This window comes from Portunus trituberculatus, chromosome 23 (genome assembly GCF_017591435.1).
Source record: "Portunus trituberculatus isolate SZX2019 chromosome 23, ASM1759143v1, whole genome shotgun sequence".
Lineage (NCBI taxonomy): Eukaryota > Metazoa > Arthropoda > Malacostraca > Decapoda > Portunidae > Portunus > Portunus trituberculatus.
In genome coordinates, this window is record NC_059277.1 from 3503364 (window position 1) to 3517415 (window position 14052).

The 14052-nt window shown below is 43.7% G+C and overlaps 1 long non-coding RNA gene across 1 annotated transcript in view; it reads left to right on the top strand.

Annotated features, from left to right (window-relative positions):
- The window catches only part of LOC123507766, a 381781-nt gene extending 367737 nt beyond the window's left edge, over positions 1-14044 (top strand). Inside the window, exon 2 of the long non-coding RNA XR_006675751.1 lies at positions 13545-14044. This is a non-coding gene — a long non-coding RNA (uncharacterized LOC123507766). The remainder of the gene's footprint in view (positions 1-13544) is intronic.
- The last annotated feature ends 8 nt before the right edge of the window (positions 14045-14052 follow it).

Sequence of the window (14052 nt, forward strand, 5' to 3'; positions counted from 1 at the left end):
TAGAAAAGAAAAACTGCAAAAAAAGAAAAAAAAAAGGAAAACGAAAAAGAAAATAAGGAGAAAGAGAAACACCATCATTAGATCATTTTGTCTCCTGCCTCTCTCTCTCCCTCTTCCTCTCCCCCTTCTCCCCGACAACGAAAAGTACATCAGCAATGAAACAAAACCCACTCCTCCCCATAACAAGAGAGAGAGAGAGAGAGAGAGAGAGAGAGAGAGAGAGAGAGCAAAGGTAGTGATGGTGATTGGGGAGAAGACGGAGGGGTTTATGCGTGAGAGAGAGAGAGAGAGAGAGAGAGAGAGAGAGAGAGAGAGAGAGAGAGAGAGAGAGAGGGAGGGGGGGAGAGAGGGAGAGGGAGAGAGAGGGAGAACAGCCTGGGATCTTGGGTCTTGTCACAGCGAGTCGTCCCTTGGTTGCCTGCCAGTCTCGCCGGGTCGGTTACGGAAGGTTGGCCGGCCGGAGAAGGAGGAGGAGGAAGAGGAAGAGGAGGAAGGAGTGGAGAAAGAAGGATTGCTCTCGTGTTCTCCGTCTTGCTAGTCTCTGAAGGCGTTGGTTCATCTCTCTCTCTCTCTCTCTCTCTCTCTCTCTCTCTCTCTCTCTCTCTCTCTTCACGCCTCACCTGTGGTCGATGCATTGCTTACTCCTAATCACACATTTCAGGATGAGTTTGATGTTTCTGGCAGACTGAACACCGCGTTTCTCTTATATCCTTGATTACAGATTTTTTTTATTGTTATAGTTTGTCTTTTGTTATATTTTATTCGTTTAAATTTGCTACATTTGATTTTCTAAATATTATCAATTGATCTAATACTTTTTCGTAATTTTCTTTCCTTGCTGTCTCAGTTCTTGTCAGTTTAATCATTATTTGCTTGCTTTAAACCCAAATTTATTACCTCCTCTTTCTTTTCTGGCCGGCTTACTGACTATTTGACAGCCCTGGCATCGTTTTAATGCTTTGTTGTAGTCTTCCTGTGCTCTCTGCCTCACACATTGCACCTTTTTGCCAGTGCTTCCTTTCTCTTCCTCACAACAGACTATTACCTTTTCTGCTCATCGTTTCAGTCTCGCTCGCGTCTCGCCGGCCTCTGCTTCACACGAACGAAGTACTCACGCCCAAAGAAAGCCAAGTTTTGGTTATATTTAGAGGTTGTGGACGCGGCTCCACCCTCTTCTCCTGCCAGAGAGGAACATTACCTTGGCTCCGTCACCCGTCCCCGCGAGGAGACTCCAAAACTGACCTTACGTCCACCCCTCCCTCCTCCCCAGTCTCTGGCCACCTGACAGAATCCCGGAGACCTACGAAGAGCCTCTGGCAGTTCTTGAATTAGGAAAGCTGTGGTGTTCTAATCTATACATGGTATTATATACACGGTAAAGACTGCGATAACCTGCCAACAAGAGTGCTATGAAGACGTAAGTAATAAGGAAGACATAACTTAGAAGGTGGCCGATGTGCGAGTAGAATTATTAGTCTCTATAACTGTATTTCAGACCGTAACAAGCAGGAACATAATTATCAAATGGTAAGTGGTAAGGAGTACGTAAATGTTAGTCTGGTTTTGTGACTGATCTCTTTAAATAACATTCCTTACAATGGACTTGAACAAACAGCGAACACAAGTATCAAGTAGTAAGCTGTAAGGAAGATGTCACTCCAATTGTTAGTAAAGCACCGTGGTCACTCTTCTGTCATGTGTCGCTTTTGTCCTCCCATGTGGTCTCCCTTACCGCAGTGATAAGATGGCGGGTTGTACCTCGTCTGGTGCAGATAAGAAATGGGAACTGCTCCATGTGTGGCGAGTTCGGAAAAGCATGGGTGTCACAGTGGAAGTAATGGTATAGTGACGGTGGTGGCGGTGGTGGTGGTCAGTGCTTGGTATAATGAATTGGTTCAAGTTTATGACAGTAAAGTTTTATCGTATATCAATATTTGTATCTACGCTTTTAAGGGTGATGGGAAATATTTGTTTTGTGTTGTTAGCAACCAGATAATTGCTTGTATGCACTAAGAACATCATTAAAATCTCTCTCTCTCTCTCTCTCTCTCTCTCTCTCTCTCTCTCTCTCTCTCTCTCTCTCTCTCTCTCTCTCTCTCTCTCTCTCTCTCTCTCTCTCTCTCTCTCTCTCTCTCTCTCTCTCTCTCTCTCTCTCTCTCTCTCTCTCTCTCTCTCTCTCTCTCTCTCTCTCTCTCTCTCTCTCTCTCTCTCTCTCTCTCTCTCTCTCACATGTCTCTAAAATCCCTTACAACTTTTCAGAAAATTCCCTGCAATTAGTTTTAATGTTTCGTGTTTCATTCAGTTTTGGTGAAACTTGACCATCTTTGGTTGCTAAATAGATAGAGAGGAGATTTCATAGACGCCATGTGAATAAAGATAACTAATAAACGTTAGTCTTGTCAAAAGAACTTTTCGAAGACTACACAAATTCATAAAGTGTACATAGGCATATATGTATTATAGTGAAGCAGTTCTAATTTTAGAATTACTGTCTTCTTGTAGTTTTCTTATGTGTTTTTGTTTTGAATGAAGGCAACATGAGATGCTAATGACGAGAAGGCATACAGGCGAGGCAGTAACCAGTGTAGTGAATGTTTGGTTTTTGTCGCCACAAACTTTGGACGACTTCAAGAATAGACTCACTTAATGTATGCACGAGAAGATGCAGATGTGCGGGAATAATGAGCCGCCACGAGCCAGTGCTTTTTGTTTTTAAAGTGTTATGGTCTGAGGGGGGAGAAAGTTTCGCTAACTCCCACGTTCCTTCGTTCCCGTAGTTTTGTTTTCACCGACGTGTTACTGGTTGGCTGTTTCCTCCTCGTAGAACGTGAGATTCAAGCATTCTCAGGGATGTAACGCTGACCGCTTCTCTCAGCCATCCTGATACAAGCACTCACACAAAACCTGCTTGTGCGTCCTTGTGACGAGACAACTAAGAGACTATTTCGAAACACATAGTACTCTCACAAGAACTATTTTGAAAGGCCACGCAGGTCAGACTCTCATGTGTATTTGTTCATTGATGAATACAGAACCCTTGTCAGACTGTCATAGACACCCTTAAATACCAGAGTAACATTCACTTTAGAGATTCTATGGCCAGCAAAATTAAGCTGCCGAAACACTTGAAAATGCGGCCCCAGCATCCCACTCCCCCGCTGCCCACGACCCTGACTGCCTCACCTTTGCTTCTCGTTACATGCGTCTGTCTTGTCATTGACGGCTTGTCAAACATCCCAGGAGAAGCAAACAAAGGCAGCAGGCAAGCACACGTGCGCTGCCTTTTCATCGTTTAGAGAGAGATACGAGAGTAGGGCATCCTGGTGGGCGCCGCTGCAGCTATCAGGGATCAGGGCCGTGCTTGGGGATGCCACAGGACGTCATCTCCGTGCATGACGACTGCCACTCTCGCCTCACCTTTTTAGGAGTATGCTTTTTTTTTGTCATCTAATAACGTCCAGTGACGTCATCTTTTGCGCCGTGGATCTTACGTGGCTGCTGCGCTCATCAGGCGAGAAGTGGTTAGTGGTCCAGTGAAGAAAATTGAAGCTTGTAGGCAACTGAAGCTTGCTGCCTGTCTGCCTGCCCGCCCCACCTCTCCCCTCCTCCCCTCTCCTTCCCCAGTGCTACACGACCTCCACATTAACACGAACGCGAGCAAGAAATGTCCTCGACACTCATGGCTTCGCTTCCCACCGACACAAATGATCACAATGTTTCGTGAAGCCACACGTCGTTAGACTGAAGGAAATTTAAAGCAACTTTTGAAAAACGAAAGGAAAAATCTTCCGAGAACATCTTTTCATCCTTGTAAAGGCAGACATTCGCAGTGTAGCCTTCACACCAGCAAGGCGACGCGTGTCACCTAAGAAGTGCGAGGGCATGAAGTAGGGTGTCTCCTTCCCCCCATCCCCCGCCCTACGGCACCGCCCTCTCCGGACCCACGCCGCGCGGGGGTAAGGAGCGTGGTGGTGGTGGCGGTGGCTTGAGGGAGCTTGGCTGGCTGGCTGGCCGTGCCGCGGGAACTAGGCTTCACTGCCTCGCCGCCGAGCCTCCACTTTCTGTCGCATGTTAGCCTCGCCCCACTTTAGGCGGCACCCAGGCCCCTCTTGGTGATGTTCATGTGTGTATGTACGTGGCTACCAGCACGTTACTGGTGTGTTGATCATCGATGACATCAGCAACGGAAATACAAACATACTAATGCTCCAAGTTTTGAAACACTCTATTTATTCCCCTCCGATTCTTTCCTCGTATGGAACATAAGGATATCCTGTGGCGAAATGTTTTGTGGGGCGTGTGAAGAAGAGTAGATTCGTGTAGCAGAGTAGAGGAGAGACGGTGACTCTTCAGAACCAGCGGGAGCACCACCACCACCTCGCGCGATGCCACAAGCCTCCAGCAGGAGACGCCGCACCCTCACACACCCCCACTGCTCTCCCTTCCTCAGAGTCTCCCTCAGGAAACTAATCCCCGCGAGCTGCACTGCGGACTGGAGAACACCTGAGTCTTGGTGAGGGCGAAGGAACATTTCACGAGGTTAAAGGAGAAAATACTTCGTGGCAACTAGACATGGAATCTCTTAGCATAGCAGAGTTATTTCTGGTCCGTCGGTCTCTGTGCGTGAGGCTTTCCCATGCCAGCAGCCCACGACGCCAGCATGAACCTCACCCACGTCAATATACACATTCGCATCCTATTTCAACGCCACTGTAGCTTGGGCACATCGACTCCAATCATGAACCAATATGAGTGTCACAAATCAATAGGAATGCCATGAAATTGACTAGCGCCTCGGTATTCCTAGTAAGTATAACATGTGGCCATTCATAATTCAGGAGCCAGTAGAGGCGACGTATTCCCGAGGTGATAGAAGGCAAGCCGAATCCCCACCGATCCGCCTCAGGTTGGGAGAAGTGGAGCGAGACCCTTGGAGGCGGCCGGCGTGGAGTGGTGGGGAGGAAGGGAACAAGGGAAGGCGTCTGTGTGCTTGACTTGACTCCCTCACAGCGCCTTGTTGTGCCCCGAGTATCTATCTATCTGGCAGCCGCGGGCTACGGGATATATATACACCCTTGAAGTTACTGTGCTTGGTATTATCACAGTCGCGGCTTGATTTGTACAACTCTGTAGCACTGTACCTGGATTACCTTCTTTTCCACTAGCATGACTTTTCAAAGGGCCATATGCACACTCTTGAAGTTACTGTGCCTGGTATGAATAGATGAGGGGTTTTTTTTTTAAGTGTAATTATTTACCACTCCAACTGTAGCTTCGTCTCCAATACCTTGGCTCCAAGACTCTTTGTTCTCTCATTACGACAGTTTTTTAGAAGTCATGTAGGGGATAAGTCTGATTCTCATGAATGTTCTTTACATTGATAGTGCATAATCCTTGCTAAACAATTACCAAAATCATTAAAGCTCCCTTGATAACCCTTATGACTTCCACTCTAACGTGTCAAATATCGAGAGAAGATACAAAATACGTACCTGAAACATATTCATACATAACCTTAACGTTACAGCGTCTTATATTATTAAAAAGGCAAGGTTCATTCGGTATAAGTCTCCACTACTGTGCTGCTACGTGCGTCTCACCAACATGGCTCCAAAACACGAGACGCGGGAGGATTTATTGCCGTTTTTTGTTGGACTTTTGTTGCACGGAATTCTGGCGTTCCTCGTAAGACTGAACCTAAACATAAATCACGACGCCAGTACGTAAGGAAATGGACTTACGCTGGTGGTAATTGGAACAAACAGTGACCCAGCTATGCCTTGTCCACACTGAAGGCCCATGACTACTTTTGTGGACGAGAGAGAGAGAGAGAGAGAGAGAATAGTATTTCTTAAAACTGACAGCTCCCGCACTCAATAAGCTAATAGTAATAAACACACACTCACACAAAAGCACACACACACACACACACACACACACACACACACACACACGCCCGGTAGCTCAGTGGTTAGAGCGCTGGCTTCACAAGCCAGAGGACCGGGGTTCGATTCCCCGGCCGGGTGGAGATATTTGAGTGTCTCCTTTCACGTGTAGCCCCTGTTCACCTAGCAGTGAGTAGGTACGGGATGTAGATCGAGGAGTTGTGACCTTGTTGTCCCAGTGTGTGGTGTGTGCCTGGTCTCAGGCCTATCCGAAGATCGGAAACAATGAGCTCTGAACTCGTTCCGCAGGGTAACGTCTGGCTGTCTCGTCAGAGACTGCAGCAGATCAAACAGTGAACACACACACACAGTAAAGCAAAGCAAGGCAAATCAAATCAAATCATCACCACCGTTTTTAAATCGTCTACTAATAATCACACACATGAACGAAAAGTCCTTTTCCTTTAACAATCTCTTCTCTCTTTTCCCTCTTCTGTCTCTCTCTTGTCCAGTCGAGGCGGGCAGGACACGAGGTATGACCCGCGAATGCATTTCTTCCTCCTGGTGAATTTTATACTGCAAGTCGTAAATTAGAGTCGTGTCCTGCGGTTAAAACTAGAAAATGGATGCTCACCCGTCCTTTCGCACTGAAGGTGGTGTTTTTGTCCACCCATCTTGTTGTCCTCTGCTTTGTTACTCGTTGGGTGTCTTACTTTACTTTGCTTTCCCTTATTGTTGATCTTGTTGCCGCTGCTGCTGCTCCTGTTGTTGCTGTGTTCGTCCATCTGTCTTGTTGTCTTGTTGTTTATTAGTTATTGGGTATATTGCTTTACTTTGCTTTCTCTTTTTGTTGTTGTTGTTGTTGCTGTTGTTATTGCTGTTGTTGCTGTGTGGGATCACGATGATTCACTTGTTACTAGGAGCTCTGGTGAAGTTTTCTTTCCTTTGCACTCTTTCTTGTGGTGTCAAGATTGTACTAACCAGTGTCTTCTTACTCCTGCTGTTGTTGTTTTTATGTATTCTTTTTTCACTGGCTTATAGTTTTTCATAAAGATCTTTTCCTTCATACTGTATCTATTGTAATGGTTTTCCTTTTCTGTTGTACATTACAGTTCTTTGCCCCACCCGCTCTCTTACAATGATGATTAGGATAACTGACGACAAATCAACACTGGTCAATGCGTGAAGCTGCAATAGTGTGTCCTTTTAACAGAAAGTATATTAATCTTTTAAGCTCTAAGTCATCTTTGTTTGAATATCTTGTACTCTTATTATTCATCCATCTTCTCGAGGTTATACAAATGCGACACGTTCCCTGTTCTCATTGGATCTTATGGAGGAGGTGTGGGGGATACCAGTGCTGAGGTATTGTGGTGATGGTGATGATAGTGGCGCTGAGTGGAATGGATGGTGATGGTAATGGTGATTGTGAGTGTTATGATGGTTGTGGGCTTCATATTGTATGGTGATGGGGATGCTAACAAAGAGTCTGGCAAAAGGTAACAAGAAGACCGTGAAGAAAATGCCCACCGAAGATACCAGTTGGAAGAATACTAGTAGTGGTGGTGCGTAAAAAGCAGAGGTATTAATGTTGATCGTGGCTGGGAGAGAGAAGAGAAGACGATGGTGGTGCTTGGTGGGTGGCGGGAAGTTTCATGCACTTGGTCTTCACGTAAAAGATGAATAATAAATTGTAATAATGATAGGTAATGTTTGATTGCCAGACTTGAACCTCAAAAAACTAAAAATAAACGTGTGACATGTGATGGTCTGGTTGTCTGGTGGTCTGGAGAGAGTTGAGCCAAGAGCTGGGTGAGTGATGAGCCAAGGTGCGTCCATACTTAGGTGTCTGTGGGGGGGAGGGGAGAGACAGGAGGCTGGTCGGGTCAGGTGATTGAGGTGAGGGTAATTACTTGGGCGCACATTATAGCTCGGCGTTGCTACGTGTCAAAATCAGGAATTGGTATGGCGACATGTAATTTAACCCCAAGTGGCAGGTAAGAGACTGGTGATGGTGGTGGGGTGGTGGTGGTGGGGTGGTGGTGGTAGTGGTGGTGGTGGAAGGAAAGAGACTGATGGCAGCAAGAGAGGTGTTCGTGATAGGACAAGCAATATATGACATACTTTGTAATACAGCTACTCACATACACTACAGCTTTATGTAAAACCTCATATCGAGTAAAGAAAAGTGTAAACCAACAGGTTAACCTCAAGAGACATTGCGTTTAAGTTAAAGAGGAGAAAATATACACCGGAGAGAGGACAGGGGGGGTGAGGGAGACAATGTACAGTATGTAGGTTGAAGCCACATCAGGTGACACACACACACACACACACACACACACACACACACACACACACACACACACGTGATGTAACACAAAGATAACGTCAGGTGGTAGGTAGCTCAACAATGCCTGGCGCCCTCGTGACAACAGGTTCTTATCCCCACCACGCTGCCACCTGCACAAGACCGAAGGGACTGGGTGGCGCTGAACTCAGGCTATATCCCTTTAACCCTGGCTTGTATCTGGAGCTCATGGCAAAGACTTAAAGAACGACTGAATCACTTATTTTGTATTCCTCTTTGCCCCGCTTTCTATTATCACTGTTTTCTCCCTTCAAAGACCATCATTCTTCAGGTTCTTAGAGAAGGCTGCAGCTAAAGGAGAACAACTAAAGGATTTGACATTTGCTGCTCTCATCTCCTCACTCTGGGCTGTGTTACCATTGTCTTTGGTTCAGTTCATGACGAAGTCTACAGTTAAAAGAGAATGACTGAAAGAGAGACTTGCTGTGTTATCCTTGTTGTCTTTCTGGATTGTGCCATGGTTGTCTTTTCATCTGTCAACTAGAAACATGCCATTCCTCCACTCAAAAGATTTATTATGTATATTGTATCCAAGTGAATGGTGATATCGTTGTACTTTTTATCCTCCACGAATATGATTATAATGTAAAGCCAAGCTGTCTGTTTTCTCCCAGACACACAAGGTTGAAAACTTATTTCCCTTGAGGATAAAACAAAGAATGCACCGCAGCCTTTAATTTGTATGCGAGAAAATACTGAGATATGGACGTCCTAATTTTTTTCACATGGAAAATCATAAAGTAAAGAAAAAGATTATGAAGAGAGTGTTATTGCTCGACTTATAAACCTACGAAGCCGTGACATTGTTCTATCTTTACCCAGCCATTTGAGAAACTGCACCAAAACTAAAGCGAGATAGGCACACCAAACTTCCATCTAAATCTCAAAGATTGCCAGGGAAAAGACCTTATTTTTTCTTCATTATCAGCCTCATCACAGCTTTTGAGAGATCTTGCAGTGACGAATGGTGTTGATTGCCCTTAACTTTACCTCTGGCCGCCCATGTTATGTTCCCTCAGTTCAGGAATCAAGGTCTTCTACTTTCGTTTATCACGGCGCCATTTCACCTCCTTGTTGCGACGGGAAGGCATCAGTCAACCACATCCCCTTTCTCATCCTTGACTGTGATGCTACGGAACTTCTTTCAATTAATAAGTCCTCCTCCTGCTCCTCCTCCTCCTACTCCGTCATCATCATCATCATCATCATCATCATCATCATCATCATCATCATCATCATCATCACCACCATCATCTTCACCATCATTATCATCATCATTATCTTCCTCTTCTTCCATTAACGCCACAGCCTCACAACACCCATAAAAGTGAAGACTCAAGACACCTTTTTTGGGTTAGTGGTGCGTGCGTTGGGCGGGGCGGAGAGCTTCCAGTACAAATGACAGGAGGTGAGACACACAGGCACGCTAAAGTAATAAATGTCTGAACACCGGAAGGTCGATCGGTCCCCGTGTCGACCTTTGCATTGCTGATACATAATAAAGGTCAGACATCCGAACACCGACAACGCGCAGTGAGAAAAATGAAGCAACGTTGTCATGCAAGAAAAAAACATTCTCCCAAATGCTTCGACTTGTGATGAAAGTATAAATATTTTCTATTGCGTTTACATGAAGAGGATAAAATTTTTTGATTAAGAGAAGGAATTCTATTGGAATTTATGAATATTTTGGCCTTGGTACTTCCTTCTCTATGGTTGCATTGACTGTCTGACTGTCTGGTGAGTAAAAGTAAGGGAAATAGTATGATAAAGTAAGGAAAATGTAGAATAGAATGAAAAGAAAAGAAAAATATAGAAAGTTGGTAGTCTTTCAGTTTGTATATGGACATCAATACACGAAAACTCAAAAAAAAAAGGAAAAAAAGTGTAGAATCAAATAAAAAACATGAATTAAATGGAAATGGGTATGATAAAATAAGATGAGCCAAGGAATCACGTGATATTGTGAAACAGTGTGGTGATTCTATACATTCCAGTTTATCCTTGTTTAAATAGAATGATGATGTAACATTAATTAATCAGTTGCAAAGCATCACTCACATTATACAAGAATAAGGAAAAAATTAATGCACGTCAGTACATTTCTATTACACCTTACATACCTGCCCCGCGTCAGTCAGTCCAGCTGAAATCAATGTAGCATAGAAACTACTGTGTCACATTTTACTGAATTTCGAGTATTAATGAAAATGATTTGTGAAGTGACGCGCTTGTTGCATATTCATTGAGCAATTTTGATTCGACAGTTTCACTATTTCAAACTCGAGCATAATGTTACTCGATGCGTGTCATTATAAATATCCATCTGTCTACATACCAAGCCGGCAATCCCACGCTGGGTGATGCAGACAAGCCACTACAGATTTACACACGTCATTCACACCTTTACTCCCTTTAGCACTTGATGGATAGGGAGTCTCGCAATCTACCTTACTATACCACAGGAGTCAAGAAGAGCAGGCACGGAAAAACACTACTTTATACAAGTAACTTGGTACAAAACAATTCCGGGATTCGTTTTGTTGAAAAGCTCACTATCTATTGTGTTCACGATTTTTTCCCCTTTATGGTGACTTCGGATAGATAAGCAAAGGTTAAGATACTGCTGATATTTTCTTCAGCTATACTCAGGGTTGGACCATTTCAAAACTCGGTTCCTAAATAATGATTCTTAATAAGAAGCAAACAAGAATACAGATTATCCACATTTGTTCTGATTTGCCTTTTCTTTTTTTCTTTAGATAAAAAAAAATTTCATTATTCTAACTATAACTTCGTATAAGCTGAATGTGAATGAGACGAATACGCAGTTATTTTACCTGTCCCGTGCGCGTATTCCATTATCCGGCTGAGGCTCTCCCGCCAGTGAGTAGACGAAGAAAATTATGTGCACAGCCCTCTCTCATCTCACGCCCCGCCTCACTCAGGTGACACAAGCGCAATATGATATTGTATCTCATGTGACACGCTGGTTTGTGCTCCTGTATCTGAACAAAATATGAAAAATCTGCTATAATGAAAATACTTCAAAGACTGGAAAGGAAGACAAATGCACAACTCCTGTAGGTAAGTACTCCTCTTAAGAAATCTCGCCAACACCTACAACAATTTACGGACTCATTTCTGCACTATTCCCTTAGATAGTCCTGTAGCTCACAATCATAACTTGCTATTTTGTCTAATTTTATCTGTGTACGTACATAAAAACATCTTTTCTTACTGTGCTTTGTGTACCAACAAAAGAGTAGCAATGGAGCTATTGTGAAGACGACTGGCGTAGATACACATAACAGGAGATACATCGAGACCACTGCTCCCCATAAAAGCTAACAAAAAAGGAGTTTATCTTGGGCATTTCCGGTTACTCTGTCTTCTCCGTGCTGTGACATTTGTCTTGTGTCTATTTTCCAGACTTTAGGCCAGTATATTTAGAGATTTTGGTAGCAATGGAAGGTGTAGTGTCTACTTGATAGAAAACTTCGTGCTGCTAAAAAGTTTTGGATTCTCTTTATATATAATGGAAGTTTTTAGCTTTCGCGTAAGATTCTTGCGTCATTGTGCTTGTGACGGCCGAGGTGCAGCATTATCAGTAGGTGAGACATGACAAGTAAAGTATTGATTGTACTTCTTAAAAAAAAAATATCCCAGTAGTAATACCTGAAGATGATTATGGAAGCACTAATGGTAATGGTAATGATAAGAAGATAAGTGGTATTAGTATTATGAGATTGATTGTTGCAGTAGTGGTAACAGTTATTGGTAGTGATGGTTGGTGATGGTGGTGGGATGCTGAAACCTCTTTACTGTGGCGGGGGACAAGTTGTGTTGCTCTGATGAGGAAATGAATTACAGCAGTAGTTAGAGATTTGTAGGAGTAATTAATTTTTCGCCCCCTCTGGCTCCCTCTTTTTAGGTTTAGAAGCTTATTTGTTTCCTTAAATTGATTTGTGCAATCTCTTTCATATCATATATTTATGCGTAACTAAATTAAATCTTTCCTCGTATTCCTCATATCGGATTTGTCAAACAACCACCCATTATCGTCTTGGAGCTGGGAGAACTCAAAATAGCTAAGCAAGTCAACGTTTAGGTGAAAATCAAAAGACGTTACTGGTTAGTGATGCTAGTTGTGGATCTGCTGAGCTTGGGGACTGCTCAGATGGACGACGTATGCACGACCTGCCTCGCTTTTCATCATGTATGTGGGTATACCTGGGGTAGGATAAATCACGTAAATCAGTAGAAGAGCTGTCCTCCCTCACCACTGCTTTGAAAATTTGGTGAATAAGGACAGGTGCCGCAGGAAGAACAGGAATGTGTGTGTGACTCGCTTCTCCGTGGTCATCTCTCCACCTGTCCCCGCCTCGCAACCTTTGACTGTCGCCTTGGTACACGAGTCTTATTTTATTAGTGTGTACTTCTTCCATCCAAGATAACACTATCGGTCCGCAGATAAGAATAATTTCACCTTTACAACCTTTGAAATGTTTTGCTGCAGAGAATATATTATCAGCACGTCTACGCTGAGAATTCGTAATGAAATGTACGCCCTGCACACGGTAACATTAATAATAATATACTGAGATAATGCTGCTACAGTTGTATTATACTCCTCGCACTCAGAATTCCGAATTACGAACATGAAGTCTGGAGACTATGTATATTATTTCTTTTCCGGCATGCATTGTAAGCCTGCACCTCCCTTAATTAAAAAGAAATAAATAAATACATACGTTGTGTAATTAACCTCGTGAAAGAAAAGGAGAGAGAAGGAAAATATAAAAGCGCTGGTGTATAAAGTCGGTGCGGATATAAGAAATATACGAAGAAGCAGTAACAGCTGTGTCATTCCATCATTGCCATTATGTAGCAGCAACACACCCATTGATAGCAAAGTAACAAGATTAATCAGTAATGAACAATAAAACTTTAAATCCAGCGCTGTGGCGAGCAGAGGCTCGAGCAGGAAGTAGTAATGACTTCAATATTTAATGAAGGAGCGTCACAACCATGGCAGCGACACATATGATGATAGAAGGAAAGTTGCATCACCAGAGAACGTATTGAGAAACTCCCCTGTTCTTTGGTTTCTTCGTTCATTAACGAGGACAGACTTACGATACAGCAGCAATAAATAGAAACAAACATATCTTCCATCCCTCCTCAGACAAATACATCCCTTCATATTTACCATATAACTCAGAGTGAAGATACAGGCGAGAGACGCATACAAGAATTTTCATCGTGAATTCCTGTCTCTCCCACAGGAAATGGTGCAGGTCTGGTTGGGCAGAGCTAGCTGTGTAGGTGTGAGCGTCGGCAGCACTCATCGCTGGGGTAAGGCGGCGACGTTCCCGGGGCAACCGCTGGTGGTAAGACAAGCTCCGAGTATCACCGCCTCAGCCGCTGCTACAGTGAGCGACCTCCAACCGCGACCCGCTATACCTTTAAGGGTTTGCCTAACGGAGGTGATGGCTAGTAGCAGCATAGCCGAGCAGGACACTAACACGTCAGACTATCGTGGTTCTCTGAATGTCTTAAAGAACTATGTTGGTGTTCTTATCATTATATAGAAAACAGAATGCATCTTTAAAGGTTTGTATATTTTTTTGAGTACCTTCAGGAATTTTTATTGTATAGATTTAGATCCCTGTAAAGGCTACTAGATATTGATGAAGACTTACGTATCTTTGGAATATCTTCGGGAATTTAATGACATGCTTCAGGGTGTACATCAAAGAAAATATCTTGAGCTTACACAACTATAGCGAGTCT